Raw genomic sequence first — 18,455 nt, 5'->3', positions numbered from 1 at the left:
ATTGGGCAAAACTTATATATATATATATATATATTCATTCTTAAACAAGAATATTACTGACAGTGACTTCGAAATTTCGGCCAGTTACACCATCGTCAGACGATGGCCGATATTTCGAAGTCACTGTCAATAATATTCTTGTTATTGTTTTTACTATAACTGAACATAAACTCACACACACATATATAATAATTGTGCGAGCATGCCTGTGTGTGTGCGTGTGTGCGCGCGCGCGATTATGTAGTAGCGAACAGACAACCTACCGACCGTTCTACCTTATCTTCCCATCTAATATATCTTAAGTCCAAATAACAAATTTGAACTCAGAACGTAGCGGCAGACGAAATACCCATTTCTTTACTACCCACAAGGGGCTAAACACAGAGGGGACAAACAAGGACAGACAAACGGATTAAGTCGATTATATCGACCACAGTACGTAACTGGTAGTTAATTTATCGACCCCGAAAGGATGAAAGGCAAAGTCGACCTCGGCGGAATTTGAACTCAGAACGTAGCGACAGACGAAATACGGCTAAGCATTTCGGCCAGCGTGCTAACGTTTCTGCCAGCTCGCCGCCTTAAGATTAAAAAAATATTTCTTTATGGATAGTGCAGAAATGCGCAAGAATAAGAGGGGGTCCCTCGGGACCTCAATGGCCTTTTGTGTAAGTCCAACCCCTTAATATTATCATCCAAGTCTTATAAATCACTAAGTACGATTTCGTTTCTCGGATGTAAAGTATTGACAACTGAAAATTTTTATCTTCTACAAATAATTTTTATTACTCCTTAGCTCATAATGGAGCACAAAAAAAGACAGTTGTACTATATTCGGAGTACTGTCTCCATTATATATGTGTGTGTTTGTCTCCCACCCCGCCCAACATCGTTTGACAACCGATGTTGGTGTGTTTATATCCCCGTAACTTAGCGGTTCGGCAAAAGAGACCGATAGAATAAGTACTAAGCTTACAAAGAATAAGTCCTGGGGTCAATTTGTTCGACTAAAATCCCTTAAGGTGGTGCTCCAGTATGACCGCAGTCAAATGACTGGAATAAAAGAATAATCTATATTGAGTGGTTTTTCTCGTCTTTATAAACCACAAACACACACACGTGTGTGTTTGTGTGGAAGGCTTAAGTAATTGAGTAAGAGTCAAGTGGAACGTTGAAAGCAAACACAAACAACATAAGGGAAAAGGAGAAAAGAAAGGAAGGAGGTAAAAAGGGGAGAAAGTAGGGACATGAGCGAGAGAGAGAGAGAGTGAGAGAGAGAAACATTAAAAACAGAAAAGAGAGGGAGAGGGAGGAGGTTTGAGCGAAGAAGAAAGTAAAGGGGAGAATGAAGACGGAAAGGAGTCGGAGAGACGGATTAAGATGAAAAACTTGATAACGATCCAAAAGGAGAGGTTAATGAAAAAGGCGGTGATGGCGGGTGTTGAAAAGACGAAGAAGACAACTGAATAGAGCTGATTAAAAACCTACAGATTTATGTAAGTTTGCTTGCCAACCACATGGTTCTGAATTCAGTTCCACTGCGTGGTACCTTGAGTAAGCGTCTTCTGCTACAGCCTCGGGCCAACCAAAGCCTTGTGAGTGGACTTGGAAGACAGAAACTGAAAGAAGCCCGTCGTATGTGTGTGTGTGTCACCGTTTGACAACTGATGTTGCTGTGTTTACATCCCCTTAATCTAGTGGTTCGGCAAAAAGGGCCTATAGAATAAATACTAGGCTTTAAAAGAAAAAAATGTACTCGAGGCGATTCGTTCTACAAGGTGGTGCTCCAATATGGTCTTTAGTGGGTCAGAAAAAATTATCACTAATATTTTATTCAGGCTCTTTACGTTCTGAGTTCAAATCCCGCCAAGGTTAGCTTTGCTTTTCATCCATTCGGAATTGATAAAATAAGGTACCAGCTACGTTTGGGGTCGATGCAATCGACTTGTTCCTTCCCTCAAAATTGCTTGCCTACAACGGACCGGCATCCCCTTCAGAGGACGCCATGCAAACCGGGCAGACGGCCTGATATGTCCTAGAGCTCGCGAAAAAAACTAGCTGTCAATCAAAATTTATATACAAATTGTTCTATCCAGTTTACTGAAGCCTTTACATGATAGTGGATGTTTAAGGAGTAAATCAAGGGAACTGCCAACTCGTGAAAATTAACATAGAAGTGGCTGAGTACTCCAGACACGCGAACCTTCAACGTAGTTTTCGGAGAGATTCAACGTGACACGGAATGTGTCACGTCGAATCTCCTTCAGATTCTGTGTATGACATAATGATACGGCTGGCTCTTTGAAATGCAGGTACAACTCATTTTTGCCAGGTGCACGGACTGAGCAACTTGAAAGAGGATAGTCAGCCCCTAACATAATCCCAGCACAAGACCGATTGGCCCCTCATTTCCTCTCCATAAAGAGATTGTATATATACAGATATGATGTTTATGTAACGATGACTACAAATTTGAAGCTACAAACCGTAGTAGAGCCTAGAAACAAAACACGCTGCATTTATCATTTGAAGGAAACACGAGGTTATTGAAAAAAGACGACGACAAATGGCGGGCGACGAGAAATGGTGTAAAAAGACGACGACAAATGGCGGCCGACAAATTGCTATGAAGAAAACTCATAGCAATATTTAATGCAAGTTTTGTACGTCCATTCTTTGTGATAAAAAATAAATGTCACAAATTCTTTCCCGATTTGTCCATCAGTTGACAGAAAAGAATAATTATAATTAATGATTAATTCATATCAAACAAAAATACTAACATCTGTTGCTAGGCTATTAATATTAATATTTCGCCTAAGACGACGAACTGGCAAAACCGTTAGCATACCGGACAAAATATTTAGCGACATTCGTCTGATGTTACGTTCTGAGTTCAAATTCCGCGGAAGTCGACTTTGCTTTACATTCTTTCGGGACCGATAAATTAAGTACCAGTTGAACACTGGGGGTCAATCTAATCGACTCACTGCCTCCCCTGAACATGCTGTGCCAAAAATTTGAAATCATTAATATTTTTCCCGTGGCCGAAACAGATAATCTAGATTTGGGATTTAAGGACAAAAACTAGCGTTAATTGCAAGAGAAATTGTCGTCCACTGAATCAACCTTATATTATCTTACTGGTATTTGTAGAGAACGATGGCATAAATTAAATCCGTATTATGTTACTGGCGTTTTAGTGATTTCTTGGAAAGATAAACACTGAACTTTGATCGAACGCAAAATTACCAAGAGTCGTGTGTGTGTGTGAGAGAGATATGATGAAGGATGGCGCGTGCCCTAGTTGCTATAGCGCTGAGCTCACGATGATAATGTCGTGGGTTCGATTACTGGGCGGCCATGTAAAGAAATTGTATTCTTGAGCAAGGTATCTCATTTCACATTGCTCCTGTCAGCTCAACTGAAAGAACAGAAAATCCTGCTGGTGCAGCTCTCTTCTCTAAAGCCGTCTACATCTATTTACGACTCCACAGGTACTTAAAACAATTAACGAAAATATGGTACGTGTCACCAGGTCATACCCGCTTGCAAATGACGGCCACGTTTTCTTTTTTTTTTTCCTCAGTGCATATTTCCGGAAACGTTATGAAATCTGGTGCTTCAACGAAAATAACTGCTGGCTACAGTTTGTTTTCAGATAAATTAAATTAACATTTTATATATATTTATTCTTCTTCAAATAATTTGTCCGTTAATCCTTTTTTTTATCTTGTACTTATTTCAGTCATTAGACTACGGCCATGATAGAGCACCGCACTGAAGAATTTCTTAATCGAACGAATCGATCTCAGCGCGTTTTTTTTTTTAAGCTTAGCACTTATTCTACCGGTTCTTTTGCCAAACCGTTAAGTTATGGCTGTCAAGCGGCGGTGGAGACAAGCACACACACACACACACGACGGGCTTCCTTCAGTTTCCGTCAACCAAATCCACTCACAAGGCTTTGGTCAACCTGAGGCTGTAATAGAAGACACTGGACCAAGGTGCAATGGTACTGAACCCGGAACTAGGAGGTTGGGAAACAAGCTTCTTACTACACATCCATGCCGTATATAAGTGCCAACGGACAAAGCTCTCAGCCCTTAAGTCACTCCCTTGCTTCAGCAAAATATTAATAAAAAGATATACTTGTATTCACGTTTTGATTTCTTTTTTTTTTCCTCTTTACATCACCATACCCCCCTCTCTCTCTCGAACAGAACGAAAAATAAAAAACAAAAAAAAAAAAAATATCGGTAGAAATTATAGTATTTTGTTTTGAAAGTTCGAAATTATAATAATTTATGAAGCAGTTCGGTCGGCCAGCAAGCCAGCCAGCAAATGAAACAACCAGGCGAGGAGAGAGAACCGAGGAAGTGGGGCGAGGCAAGAGATGGAGGAGGAGGAAGAGAAGGAGCAGTGATGTGGTAGCAGATGTACAGCTAACAACGAAGACGTTAAAAAGAAGCTCAATGTGTCGACACACTTGAAATGACATGCCACACATGACTACACCTACTTAGGGCTTTTAAGGGTTGTTATTAAAACGGAATTCCATTATTATCATCATCCTCATCATTATCATCGTCGTTTTTGTTTAAGCGTGTTTGAAAAAGAGGTGAGGGACGGGGAGTTGAGCGAGTAACGACTTATGCTCGTGATAATACAACGAAAAATTAATAATAATAATAATAATCCTTTCTACTATAGGTACAATGCTTGAAATTTGGAGAGGGGGGACTAGTCGATTACATCGATCCCAGTGCGTAACTGGTACTTAATTTATCGACCCCGAAAGGATGAAAGGCAAAGTCGACCTCGGCGGAATTTGAACTCAGAGCGTAGCGGCAGACGAAATACCTATTTCTTTACTACCCACAACAAGGGGCTAAATACAGAGGGGACGAACAAGGACAGACAAACGGATTAAGTCGGTTATAACGACCCCGGTGCGTAACTGGTACTTATTTTATCGACCACGAAAGGATGAAAGGCAAAGTCAACCTCGGCGGAATTTGAACTCAGAACGTAGAGGCAGACGAAATACCGGTAAGCATTTCGCCCGGCGTGCTAACGTTTCTGCCAGCTCGCCGCCTTATGGTTCATGAAGCATGACCAGTAAACAAGTGTCACCTTAGTCTGCAGCTGTGGACAGCTGACACTTTCCACCATACCCATTAATATAAGCTGTGAGTTTTCATCATAATAATAATAATAATAATAATAATAATAATAAGTGCTCTGATGCAGTACCAGACAGTGGCTCTCATGGCTTCTGATCTTAACTGATCGGAAGTGTTATCATGTACATTGTTTTGTCTTGGTAGAAAAGATGGGCTACAGCAAATATTCTGCTCAATACCACAGATTTACTTGTCAGTTGTTTGATCTTAACCATTTGAGCATGTCACTTAGTGGCTGACGATATGTGCACCTCTGATCACGAACAGAAGTAGTGGGGGAGCTTCATAGCCATGTGTTTAGAGAGATTTTTTGGGGTTTGAATAATTCACCTCTGGTAACATGGGGGTTTCGTTCAACATCCTTAAACAACCCTTATTCAGGGACCTTTTGAACGGGATGGGTTACTCGACCAGAAGAAAATTTCAACTGGGCCCCACCTGCAAGGTCATGTGCTGTTTATCTTGATATGAGATCACCATGTCACGTACATATGGTTGTGATGCATATGCCTAGTATACCCTTATCAGACGGGTAGTTATGATGGGTATACTGGGCTTCGTATATTTTACCCCAGTGTCATTTTGATGGCATGTACTGCTCTCTCACTCAATAATAATAATAATGTTTTAAGCCTATCAAAGAAATGACTAATGTCTTCGAACGACTGTTTTCATAACAATGTCGCTTATGTAGAGAATGGTGTATTTAGAAAGAGACACAGAGAAACAGACATACGGTGGTGGCGGGGGGCATATATCCCAGCATGCCTGCATATATACGCAGGGATCAAAGTTCTTTCGTCGCACATACTGTGACCTCTTCTTTCGACTTTCTGTCCCACGTGTCTCCTCTTCTCCTGCTTATTCCATTATGTATAATATTTTTTTTCTTTTTAAGGTGGTCATTTGAAACCTCTGTATGCGAATTATTATAAAGAGTAATTTTAAAATATAGTTTTGCCACCAAGGGTAATATCAGGAAACATGACATACATACATACAACAAATATAATTTCATTTTTACCAAATTTCTTGGTGCTGGTACTAAGTGATGAAATGAAAACTAATTTTCAAAAGAATTATATTTATTGCCTTTAAATAAATTTCAAGAAAATAAATGTCTACTCCGTCGTTTATTCCCTCTCTGTTTTCTTTATCTCTATGGTTCTTTCTATCCCACTGTGTAAGTAGTTTTTCTTTACTCATTGCTCGCCATCAAGCCTAGTATGTGTACTCATTCTGAACCTCTTTTACACTACCTCCTCCTCCTCCTCTCTATGGAATGTAAAACGCGACTTTACAAACCAACCAACCAACCAACATTTATACTGGCTGTATGGTAAGAAGTTTGCTAGCCAACTACACGATTCTGGGTTCAGTCCCATTGCGTGACACCTTGGGTAACTGTCTTCTATTATAACCTCGGGTCGACCAAAGCATTGTGAGTGGATTTGGTAGACGGAAACTGAAAGAAGCCCGTCGTATATCTATATACATGTGTGTGTGTGTGTGTGTGTGTGTGTGTCCACCACCGCTTGGCAACCGGTGTTGGTGTGTTTACATCCCATAACTAGCGGTTCAGCAAAAGGCCGGTAGAATAAGTACCAGATTTTAAAAATGTACTGGGGATTAATCCATTCGTTCGACAAAAAAGAAAAAAATTCTTCTAGGTAGTGCCCCAGCGTGGTCGCAATCTAATGACCGAAACAAGTGAAAGAAAAAACAAAAAGAATAAAAGAACACACATCAATTATTTGCGTGTTAATACTGGTTTGTTTTCGACTGTTGCAGAATACATCCGTAGATTTCTTTTGGCCAATTCCATGCAACGGACACGGCTAAAGCCTCGCGTTTCCGCGTAAAATGACGAAAGGCTTTAACTGCCCCGAAAAATAACTAATGTTCATTTGTGAAAAACTAAATGACCCAATCAACAAATAAATGCCTTTATATCAATGGCATATCCGCCCCCTCTCCGCACACACACACACATACGCGCGCGCGGATACATTTCAGCTTTCGTTGGGGGTTTTGTAGCCGTAATTATTGTTATTGTTTTCCAGCCGACAATGAGAGAGATGAGACTTCATACTGTAGCCACGTTAATAAGTCTGTATATAGCATTGTATGAAAGTAGTCATAAGTAAGATGGGAGCGTTGTTGTCTTGGCGGCCATCTCCTGTATAAAAGGCCATTGAACGTCATTACTTGTTGAAGAGAGGGAGAGGGGGGAGGAGAGTAGATAGGATTTATAGCGGTGGGGGTGCAGGAAGAGGAAAAATGAAAGAGTGCGAGAGGGAAGTAACGAGACAGTGGGAGAGATGGAGCGACAGAAAACTGAACGCTTAAGTGCGCGCGCGCGCTTCTGTGTGAAAGAGAAAGTGTGTGTGTGTGAGAGAGAGAGCTATCTAAGCTGTGAGTTCGTTCTATTTTAGGTAATAATGATTAATTCAAAGAAGGCAACTTATAAAACCTTCGTCACGCTGGTTTGCTAAGAAAGACTGAAATTTCTATGAAACATTCTCCGTTTTCTTCTTCCCATTCAATATAATCATTATTTCTACTACTTGACTTTCCGACCATACTTCAATGAAAACAAAATAATAATCCTTTCTATTATAGGCCATAAAGTTCGGAGGAGGAGCACAGTCGATTACATCGACCCCAGTACTCAACTGGTATTTATTTCATCGACCCTGAAAGGGTGAAAGGCAAAGTCGACCTCGGCGGAATTTGAACTCGGAACGTAAAGACAAACGAAATGCCGTTAAGAATTTCAGTTTAAATAACAACAACAAATAAGTGAAGATGGCGATACAAACCACTTTCCTTTCTATAGTAGATTCCTTGTTGTTCTAATACCTTGATGTAATGTAACAAACGCCATTGTTGGCACCAACGATGTCGATCTTTGCCTTATGAAGTCCCCTTGGTGAAATCTGTTGATCCCCGTGACAAAAACAAAGTCTGTACCGCGGTATCAAACGTGGTTGCTTAGTAAGAGTCGTACCTTAATAAATATGATTAAAACCATTCCAGCCATGATCATCCTGTCTTTTTTATTCCAGACTGCATTATCAAATACCTCCATATTTTTTTTTCTTTAGACACGCGTACCATTAACAGTTCTCAATGAGATTCCTGCGTGACGCAGAATGTGGCAAGGCTGGCCCCCTTTGAATTACAGGTACAACTCATTTTTGCCAGCTGAGTGGACTAGAGCAACGTGAAATAAAGTGTCTTGCTCAAGGACACGACGCGTCGCCGGGAATCGAACTCACCACTTTACGATCGCGAGCCGAATACCCTAACCTCTAAGCCACGCGGCCTTCACAACAAAGATAACGATCACACTAGCAACAACTGCTGCTGCTGCTACAACTACTACTACTACTACTACTCGTAATACTCCTGCTAACCCCTCCAGCATTATTTTCATTGTCATCCAGTTGTAAACACTGCAGCATTCTATTTCTCTTCGCCGACATCATCAATAACCACCAACAACCACGAGATAAACATTTCCCTGTCTATTCGCCAGGAATAAAGAGCATGGGTGGCCGAGTTGATAGCGTATAGAACTATAAACTGAAAGGTATGTGGTTCGTACCTCATCGCAAGCGCTACTGCCATCTTCAAAGACAACGTTTAACTTTCTAGTACCCCAGTCCAACTAGCTGTAAAATAGGTACCACACAACAGAAACAACAAGTCATTGAAGACTTTACATAATGGCATGAGTTTCTTTGGCACGCAGCAGCGAGTTAAGACCTTTTTGTGTGTTAAAAGGGTGTGAAAGGGGTGGAGTATACTCCCCCTTCATCAGTTTGCATTGGGGTGGGGATGAGTCTCTGTAGGGGAATCAATCAATTCATTAAAAAGCGAAGACGGAATTCATTTTCGATAGGAATCATTTGATTTATGTCTCAAATACTTTTTGAAGAGAACATGTGAGAAAGAGAGACGATGGAGAGAGAGAGAGAGAATGGGGAGAATGTGACCAAAGATGGAAAGAAATAAAGAGAATAACTGACCAAAGACAGAGACTAAATCTTCTGGGATACAATCATCGACAGAATGAAGGCAATGGTTAAAATTTTTTTTAAATAATGGAAGGCTGAAAAGTTGACTGTCCTGAAAATTGTGAACCCAGTTTTGTTCATCCAAGAGATGGCAGAGTTTTATTAGGCAGGAGATGGCAATGTCAACGATGATAAAGAGCTTTCGTTTTTCTTTCACAATCCCCAACCTGCGATCCATTTAATGAACACACATTTACCGTAATTACCCTCTGAAGCCTTACTTTGCTTGGCATCCATCTTGTCTCGCTCACAATGATGTAGAAGTGACTTTGAATTGTTAATACTTGGCTGAATAAACAGAAGAAATAATAAGCTCGCCTCCCTCTTAATACACACACACACACGCATATTTATATATATATATGTATATGGAGAGAGAGAGAGAGAGGAGAGAGAGAGAGCACAAACACACACGCATACACCTGTTACATCGCCATAAACTGATGTGGGACACAACACAGCAGAGCGGTAAAGATTCAACGAAGCACAAACGTATTTATCTGATGATTGCTTTCATTTCAAAGAACGACTTTAAATATTCCTTATCAAATTTATAACCTCATTGTTTGCGTCAAAATAAAAATCTTTTTTAATGGAAATTGCACACTGAAAATGTATGTAGGTCTTCAACTATAAAAAGCTTTCTTACAAATTATACACACACATACAACACATTTATGCATACAAATAAACTTTGTGAAAAGATGGCAGCGAACTAACTGATCTAGGTCAACCTGTCTGTGGGTAAACAGACGACAACTTACACAGGAAATTCTCCCATACTGATGGACAAAATGTTTGCAGAGTTTGCAGGGATGTGTCCCCCAAATGTCCTAGTGTCAGGATTTGTTTTCATTGAGAGGTGACGCCTGAGAAAGTGATTTCAAATCTGAAGCACTCGTTTCGCATTATCTCTGAGCAAGAAGTTATATTTTGCTTGCTTTCTTTGGCGTTGTTATAATTAAATAGGGGATCTTTTCGGTTTGAACGGCAGTTTTTTCTAGCGGTGTCATATGAAATTGTCACCCATAATTATGACCCTAGTATCGATCTATTGCATTTCAATCTGTTTTAGGGTTAGGGTTAGTTAGGGTTAGGGGTGGGGGAAGGGTATCTTTTTTTCTTTACAAATGTAAGTAAACCCAAACCCAATCTGTTTCTTAAACGAGGGACATATTCATACGACACAATGTTTTTTTTTACCTCAATGGACGTCACTGATTGGTTGAAATTGCAGAAATTGAAGAAAAAAGAAACAACAAATATCTTACAAACTATAGAATTTTCTCAATAAAGCCAAGAGAAAAAGATGTTTTATAAACACATTCTACCAGTATACGAAGTTTAAAATTTTTTAGTTACCTAGAAATTATGTTAAAAACTGCCGTTCAAACCGAAAAGATCCTAAATAGGTAGCAGAACATGTGGAGAAAGTCACCGAGAGGAGTAGATACTGTCCAGTAAAGAGATGAGGTTTTTATGTATCTGACCCTTCAGAGATCAGATTTAGAAGCTAAAGTAGGTGCAACAACGAAAAATTTCGACTTTATATAGTAAATCTAGGAAAACTTAGCCCGCCTCTGTTTGAACATTCGTCAATTACACTGTGGTTCCACCGTATGATTACACCGATCACATGTAAACTGTCCTTAGGATCAGATCGATGGCGATTGAATGTCATTCGCCTGTGATATGAATTATAGAGATATCAGTTGCTGACTTTCAGCAGATGTGTAAATAACAATAAATACCGTGTCTCTATAGAGTGGGCCTTTTGGCTGTAGTGAAACCGTATTCGATAATTTTACTAAACTCGTCAGAAATATGGCAACAAAAGAAGTTACATAAACTGTTTAATAATGATTTCTATGTAGAAGACCACGATTTGTGTGTGTGTGTGTGTGAGAGAGGGGGGGAACGACAGACAGACAGATAGAGAAAGAGAGGCAGGCAGGCAAGCAGGCAAATGGAGAGAGGGCGTATGTTTCGTGAACCCAATGGATCCCAGTGCTAATTACTTTAAAGCGTGGTACTTATTTTATCGGGTTTCTTTTACCAAACCACAAAGTTACAGTGACGTAAACATACCAACACCGACTATCAAACGGTGGTGTGTGTGTGGGGGGGCAAACACAGACACAAGGACACACACACACACACGTGTCGCGCAGTGGGACTGAAGCCGAAACCATAAGGTTAGGAGGCACGAGATTACAGAGTTTTAGAGGCAGAGTATTATGTCCAGTCGAGTGAATGAACAGAGTTTTGCTACAAAGTTTCATTTTCTTGTATCCGATAAAACAAGTCGATCCCCAGCGAGATTTAAGCTCAGAATCCAAAACAACAAATATAAATAAGGTGGGAAGGGCGCACAATGACGCAAAGCTACGATTTGTAAGAGGGGACTGGGGAACCGACAGGCGCATATTACTGGTACTAACTGTTGCCTGACGACAGTAATCTTTATCAATACATACAGACAAGTCAACGAACTTACGCGAGCCATCACTTGGAGAGAGAGGGGGAGAAAGAGGGAAAGGGAGAGAGGGGATGGAGGGAGAGAGGGAAGGAGGGAGGGGGGTCCATTATAAAAACTGTGACAACAGCTGAGAGAAAAATTCACCAAATAACCAACGAACTTTAAAATAGATATTGTTGTTGGCTTTTGTTAAGCAAGACTGTTTGTTCCCAGGTGAAGAGAAGACGAAATGATTAGAGGGAAAGAGGCAGACGAAGGTGTTGTATCATAACAAGAAGCTGAACATTCAACCGTTGAGTCATTGCTCTGATATTTCTCTTGTGAATTAATGTGTGTGTGTGTGTGTGTGTTATATTGAAAACATGACTGGTTTATAGTTTTAACCTCCATTCAAGGTTTTTCTTTTATTTCATACTTTCGTATGAATTTCTTGCAGTTTCTTTGGAAATATAAAATCTGAAATCCACCATTAACGTCTCTAGACCCTTCAGACCTTCACAGTCACACCTTCGAAACGAAGGGATGTTGGTGTGTGTTAAATGCTTCTTTTATAGTAGACAGGGACCAGTGGGTTTGGTGTCAATATTACCGTCGGAATTCATGTGCCATCAGCCATGTGTTCGTTTTTGTTCTCAATCTCTAAACTATCCGTGTACTTAGCTCAGAACTGTGTTGTATAGGAACAATTATTTCCATCGTCATCCGTCTATTTTTACAGAGTATAGTGTACATACACTGTTTGCTGATGTTTTTCCTACTTAGTTATAATTTCAATTGTGTGATGTAATGCACACCAACCGCTCCTGGGGAAGGGGAGAAAGAAGAGGAGAGGAGTAAGAGGAGAGATGGAGTGAGATGGGGGAGAGAGAGAGAGAAAGAGAGGGAGGGGAAAATCTCTTCGAATGTCTCACCATGGTGTCCCTAACATCAAAATTCATGTTTAACAACCACAGATATACAATAAGAAATACAATTAAGAACAATATTCTTTTCCTTTTTATTTTTTGCTGTTGTCTGTTTCACTTTGTTTTGCAAGTGTCAATTAGTTTTACTTTGCACACAGACTCGGCTTCGTCCAAATAAAAATATAAACATATACATTCATACAAACACATATAGATGCATGCATACACATACATTCAAACGCACACACGTTCATAAATACATTACCTATTATTGGAGCAACGTGATACACACCAACCCGTCTGGAGGAATATTTGGCTGAACTTTGGGTTCTTGGGGAGAGAACGCAAATCCTTAATTCATAAACTAAAAATGATCACGATATCTGGAACTATAAAAACCTGTTAGACCTTCCTATGATTTAAAGAATGATGAACAAACACGAGGCTTTCCTTCACAACCTTGATATCAAGCAGGTGGCCGGTCAAAATTGATTCGAAGTTAAGAGAAAGAACATACGTACAAACGTACAGCAGGGACTAATTCTACACCATGCATTCATGCTTGTATCCAAGTTTTGTTTTTCAACATAGGGATTTTCAGCAGACGCTGTCATTGACTCTGTCTTTCCATTCAGCAGCCACGACAGATGAAGTCCGCCATGTCCGGATTCCTAGCTATTAACATGAAAACAGCATGAGGAAATAGCTAATGTGCGTGTGTATGTGTGTTAAATAAATGACAAGACAGCTAGAAATTATGTAATGACTTTCATTAGCTTACCACCGTTTCTGCTATTAGACACATTGCACTCGTAGTTGAGCGCTTGGGTGGCATCTTATATAGTTTTGTCGGAGTTTCAAAAAGAAAGTAAAATATTATATGGGGAAAACGTTTATATATATATATATATATATATATATATATATATATATATATATGGAAAATGTCACCATCGAAAAAAACCCATAAAATTATGTAAGAAATAGAGAATGGGGTTTGAAGGATAAAACCCCCTCCTTGAAATATGTTGATAATATTTTGATAATTTTGTGGATATATGTGTATACAGATAGGTGTATGATGAACCCCTAAGTTGAACCTCTCTAACCCGCAAGCCTGGAACGAGACAAGACGGAGTAACGGATTTTTGAGGTCAGAGAAGCCAAGAGCCCATTGTATGACTGTTATCCCTGTAACTTCCAGTTACCAAAACCTAATTCAGTGTTAATTTGATTTCTTTATTACAAATTGCTAGTTGTGTGAAAGCAGTTTGCTGCATCACAAAATAAATAAATTAGATGAAAACGCAGGAGAAAAACACACCTGTTGATACATTTTACTGGTAAATTATCACATAAACGTTACAAAGAAATAACAATCATTTAATTTACCGTTTAACATTTACTGGAAAACCACTTCCAAACCTAGAGTTATGCTTCCAAATGTGATCTAAATGGAAATTAAGTTCTACCCAGGAAAGCAACATCCAGAAAGAGATGTCGCTCTCGCGTTATCTTGTACAACATCTAAGTGATTAGTCGTGAGGTTTGGAGTAGAAAGGATGTTTCTCGAGAGTTAGTGGACATTCTTGTTAGTAATCCTCTAATTAATATATGGAGTTTTAGTTGTTACACAAACGCACATAGTGAAGGCGCGTGGTCCAGGGAGTTGCTCCCACGATCATCAGATCGTAGATTCGATCCCCAGATCGGACAGTGTATTATGTGCTCTCGAGCAAAATACTTCATTTCACTTTGCTCAAATGCTGTGTGAGGACCGACATGTCAAAGAATGGACCCAACGTTTCCTTTATGTATCGTAGAAGGCGACTGAAAGGGGTTGAGCTAGGATTTGCACCCCAACCTCGCAAAACCCTCACCAGTAATGACAACCCAAAACCAGACCCTGAGTGTCGCAATGATGTCACTCGTCAGGAGGAGTAGGGAATCACCAACACATAGTGGGCGCAGCGACGTGCTGGTACAGCGCATGCTCCCACCCACCCACCATACTAATACTACTTTTTTTTAACTGAGTCCGTCCCTCTTCAACTCTTACCTTAGACGATTTCTTCAAGAAGACAGAAAAAGTATAGAAAGCAAGGAATTGGATCCAGGGCAAAACTGGTACTTTACTTATCGACCACCAAAAGGATGAAAGACAAAGTTGACCTCAACGTAGCTTGAATTCAGTGGGTAGACAACCGGAACAACTACCGTTCCGCCCGACGATCATACGACTGCCAATAAGCTTATACATACATACATACATACACATATACAGAGAGAAAGAGAGAGAGAGAGAGAGCAAAGGCTGTTACCTCTGAGAGAGACAACAGAGGAAGTTTTGTAGATACTAGCTTCTCAAAATAGTATTTGGTAAAACAAAATTTTCGTTTTGGGATTCCAGACCTACTTTCCTGTAGAAGATATATCTGGAATCCAAAGCCATCAAGGAAATGGGCAGCACAGCTGAAAGTAAGTCAAGATGGTTATAATTGATAAGAGACAGCAAGTGGAACACTTCCATAGGTGAAAACTAGCTGAGTCCTCACTGCCCCACTCAAGTGAAGCATACAGAGTAAGGGGTGAAACGCTTGTGACTCTGCGATATCGGCTGACGCTACAGAAGAGCTTCCCTAATAGCTGCTACAGTTTCTGCGTTGAGCAAAAGAATCTCCGGTGTTTATTTCACATTATGTATATATACGTATATTAGCAATTTGCTGTAGAGAAGAAGTTGCGGCCAGGAGTAGCAACCAAAGATACAAAGAAAATGGAATCTGGGTAGAAGTTGAAGGAACAAACGAAAAAAGAGAATAGACGGAAGGAAGGAATGGGTACCTTCCATTGCGTGGCAGCTTGGGAAAGCGTCTTCTATTATAGCCATGGGCTGACCAAAGCCTTGTGAGTGGATTTGGTAGATGGAAATTGAAAGAAGCCCGTCGTGTGTGTGTATATGTCCTTTGATTAATTTATATATATATATAAAATCAAAATAAGCAACAAGGATATCCAAAGGTAATGCAGTACGATCGTTTCATGCGACTCCATTTAATTGAACAATGAAAACATTACATCAACTTAAAATGTAGAGCAATCTTCAGCTGCATAAAAATATAGAATTTAGTTAAATTCGAAGGATTCATTTGTATAATTTTCTTTTTATCCAAAATCACAAAGACGATAAGTAGATAGACAAAGAACATATTTTATCAACAACATCACAGTTGGTCGAGAGAAACAATAAGTAAGTATGCAACCTTTGGTTTTGCTGCTTTTTTTTTATTTTAAATAATTCCTGAATATACATATGAAAATGCCGAAACCTGGAGATGCAGCCACATAAGTGATTTATAGATACAGACAGGGTCACCAACCCACTTCATAAAGAAATACAAACGTAGCTATGTATGCATGTATGATAAATCTCTGGGTGTATAACGCGTAGAAATGAGAGAAATAAGAGAGAGAGGCGATTAAGTGGAAAGGAAAAGAAAGAGGATAAAGAAAATAATTTTTTTTTTTAAATGTAGAAGAGGAAAAAATAAAGTTAAATGATGGCGGGAGGAGGGGTTTTAACACACTGTGTATGTATACACACACACACACAAACATATATATAAATATACATACACATTTAAATATGCACGCACACACACACATATACACAAATACATTCATGCCCACACATACACACAAATAAATTTACACACACACATACTCAAATACACACACACACACACACACACACAGTACACACATGCACACAAATAAACATACACACACACACATATATACATATAAATATACATACACAGATAATTACACATATATACACAAATACATTCATGCCCCCCCCCCACACACACACATATATACAAATATACACACATGCAACACATACGCGCACACAAATAAACATACATACATCTTTTTTTTTCCTTTGGCTTCTATTTATTTTCAGAGAATATAATTTATGCCACAAATCTCAATAAGTTAGAACCATTTCAGACATGAAGATTAAAAAAAAAAAAAAACAAATGTACAGAGAAGAAAACTAATAAATTTTGTCAATAAAGTCTTCTTTTATATAAACAAACATAAATAAATAAATAAGCGTAAAAAAACTCCACCCAGCTCTTTTTATTGCTGGGTGTGGGTAAGCAATGGGTCAGTGTTGATTTGCCCCTCACCGTCTCATGATTGTTGTCTGGTCATAAAAGCTTGTCTTACAGCACAGTCAAAGTGGTTGCAACGACTGCAGCATGCAGCCTTTCCACCTATCGCCACCATCGTTATTATTATTATTATTATTATTGTTATTATTATTATTATTATTATTGTTATTGTTATTGTTATTATTATTATTATTATTGTTATTGTTATTGTTATTATTATTATTATTATTATTATTATTGTTATTGTTATTATTATTATTATTATTATTATTATTATTATGCAAACGCGTTTTTAGAATAAATATCACACACTCAACGATGTATGAGTATGCAGTTGCGTGTGTGTGTGTTTGTGTGTGAGGAAGAAATGGGTTGGTGTTCTGTGTGTGTGTGTATGTGTAGGTATATTTTCGTTCCTTTCATTCTCAACCTCAATGGTTATCTCTATTCCATCACAGACGACATTATTAAACCCGATTCCAACGTCAAACTAAATTTCTCTCAAATGAGAAAAGTTAAGGTTAGGGTAACCTCGTTCACGTTTCATTTTGGCTGTTCTTTTCTTTATTGGCATCGTCACCATCATCATCATCATCATCGTCGTCAACTTCTATTTTGCTGTTAGCAAGTCTGACAAAGGTAGAGGCAATTAACTTGCTCAAGGACACACATCTGATTGATGTTACTGATAACGTTCAAGTGTAACTAAAATGTCTGTGTGTGTGTGTGTGTAAGTATTTGTGAATATGCACAGGTGAATGTATGTGGCTCTCATGGCTTTTCATCTTAACTGATTAGAAGTGTTCTCATGTACATTGTTTTGTCTTGGTATAAAAGATGGGCTACAGCAAATATTCTGCTCAATACTTATTTCTTTATTACCCACAAGGGGCTACACACAGAGGGGACAAACAAGGACAGACATAGGTATTAAGTCGATTACATCGACCCCAGTGCGTAACTGATACTTAATTTATCGACCCCGAAAGGATGAAAGGCAAAGTCGACCTCGGCGGAATTTGAACTCAGAACGTAACGGCAGACGTTCTGAGTTCAAATTTCGCCGAGGTCGACTTTGCCTTTCATCATTTCGAGGAAAAAAAAGGCAAAGTCGACCTCGGCGAGATTTACTTGTCAATTGTTTGACCATAACAAGTTGAGCATGTCACTTAGTGGCTGACGATATGTGCACCTCTGATCACGAGCAGTAGTAGTGGGGGAGCTTCATAGCAATGTGTTGAGAAGGATTCTTTGGGGTTCGAATAATTTACCTCTGGAAACATGGGTGTCTCGTTCAACATCCTTAAAAAACCCTTATTCAGGGACCTTTTGAACGGGATGGGTTACTCGACCAGAAGAAACTTCTAACTGGGCCCCATCTGCAAGGTCATATGCTGTTTATCTTGATATGAGATCACCATGTCGCGTACATATGGTTGTGATGCATGTGCCTAGTGTACCCTTATCAGACAAGTAGTCATGATGGGTATACTGGGCTTCGTATATTTTACCCCAGTGTCACTTTAATGGTATGCACTGATCTCTCACTCAATAATAATAATAATCCTTTCTGCTATAAGTATAAGGCCTGAAATTTGAAGGGTTGGGGGTAAATCGATTAC

At 39.3% G+C, this 18,455-nt stretch overlaps 1 protein-coding gene across 5 annotated transcripts in view; it reads right to left on the bottom strand.

Annotated features, from left to right (window-relative positions):
* LOC115212902 (ras-responsive element-binding protein 1) overlaps positions 1–18,455 on the bottom strand; it is a 251,127-nt gene that overhangs the window by 151,887 nt on the left and 80,785 nt on the right. The gene's annotated exons all lie outside the window — the stretch shown is intronic.

This window comes from Octopus sinensis, linkage group LG6 (assembly GCF_006345805.1).
Source record: "Octopus sinensis linkage group LG6, ASM634580v1, whole genome shotgun sequence".
NCBI lineage: Eukaryota > Metazoa > Mollusca > Cephalopoda > Octopoda > Octopodidae > Octopus > Octopus sinensis.
This window is presented reverse-complemented; position numbering and strand designations above follow the sequence as displayed.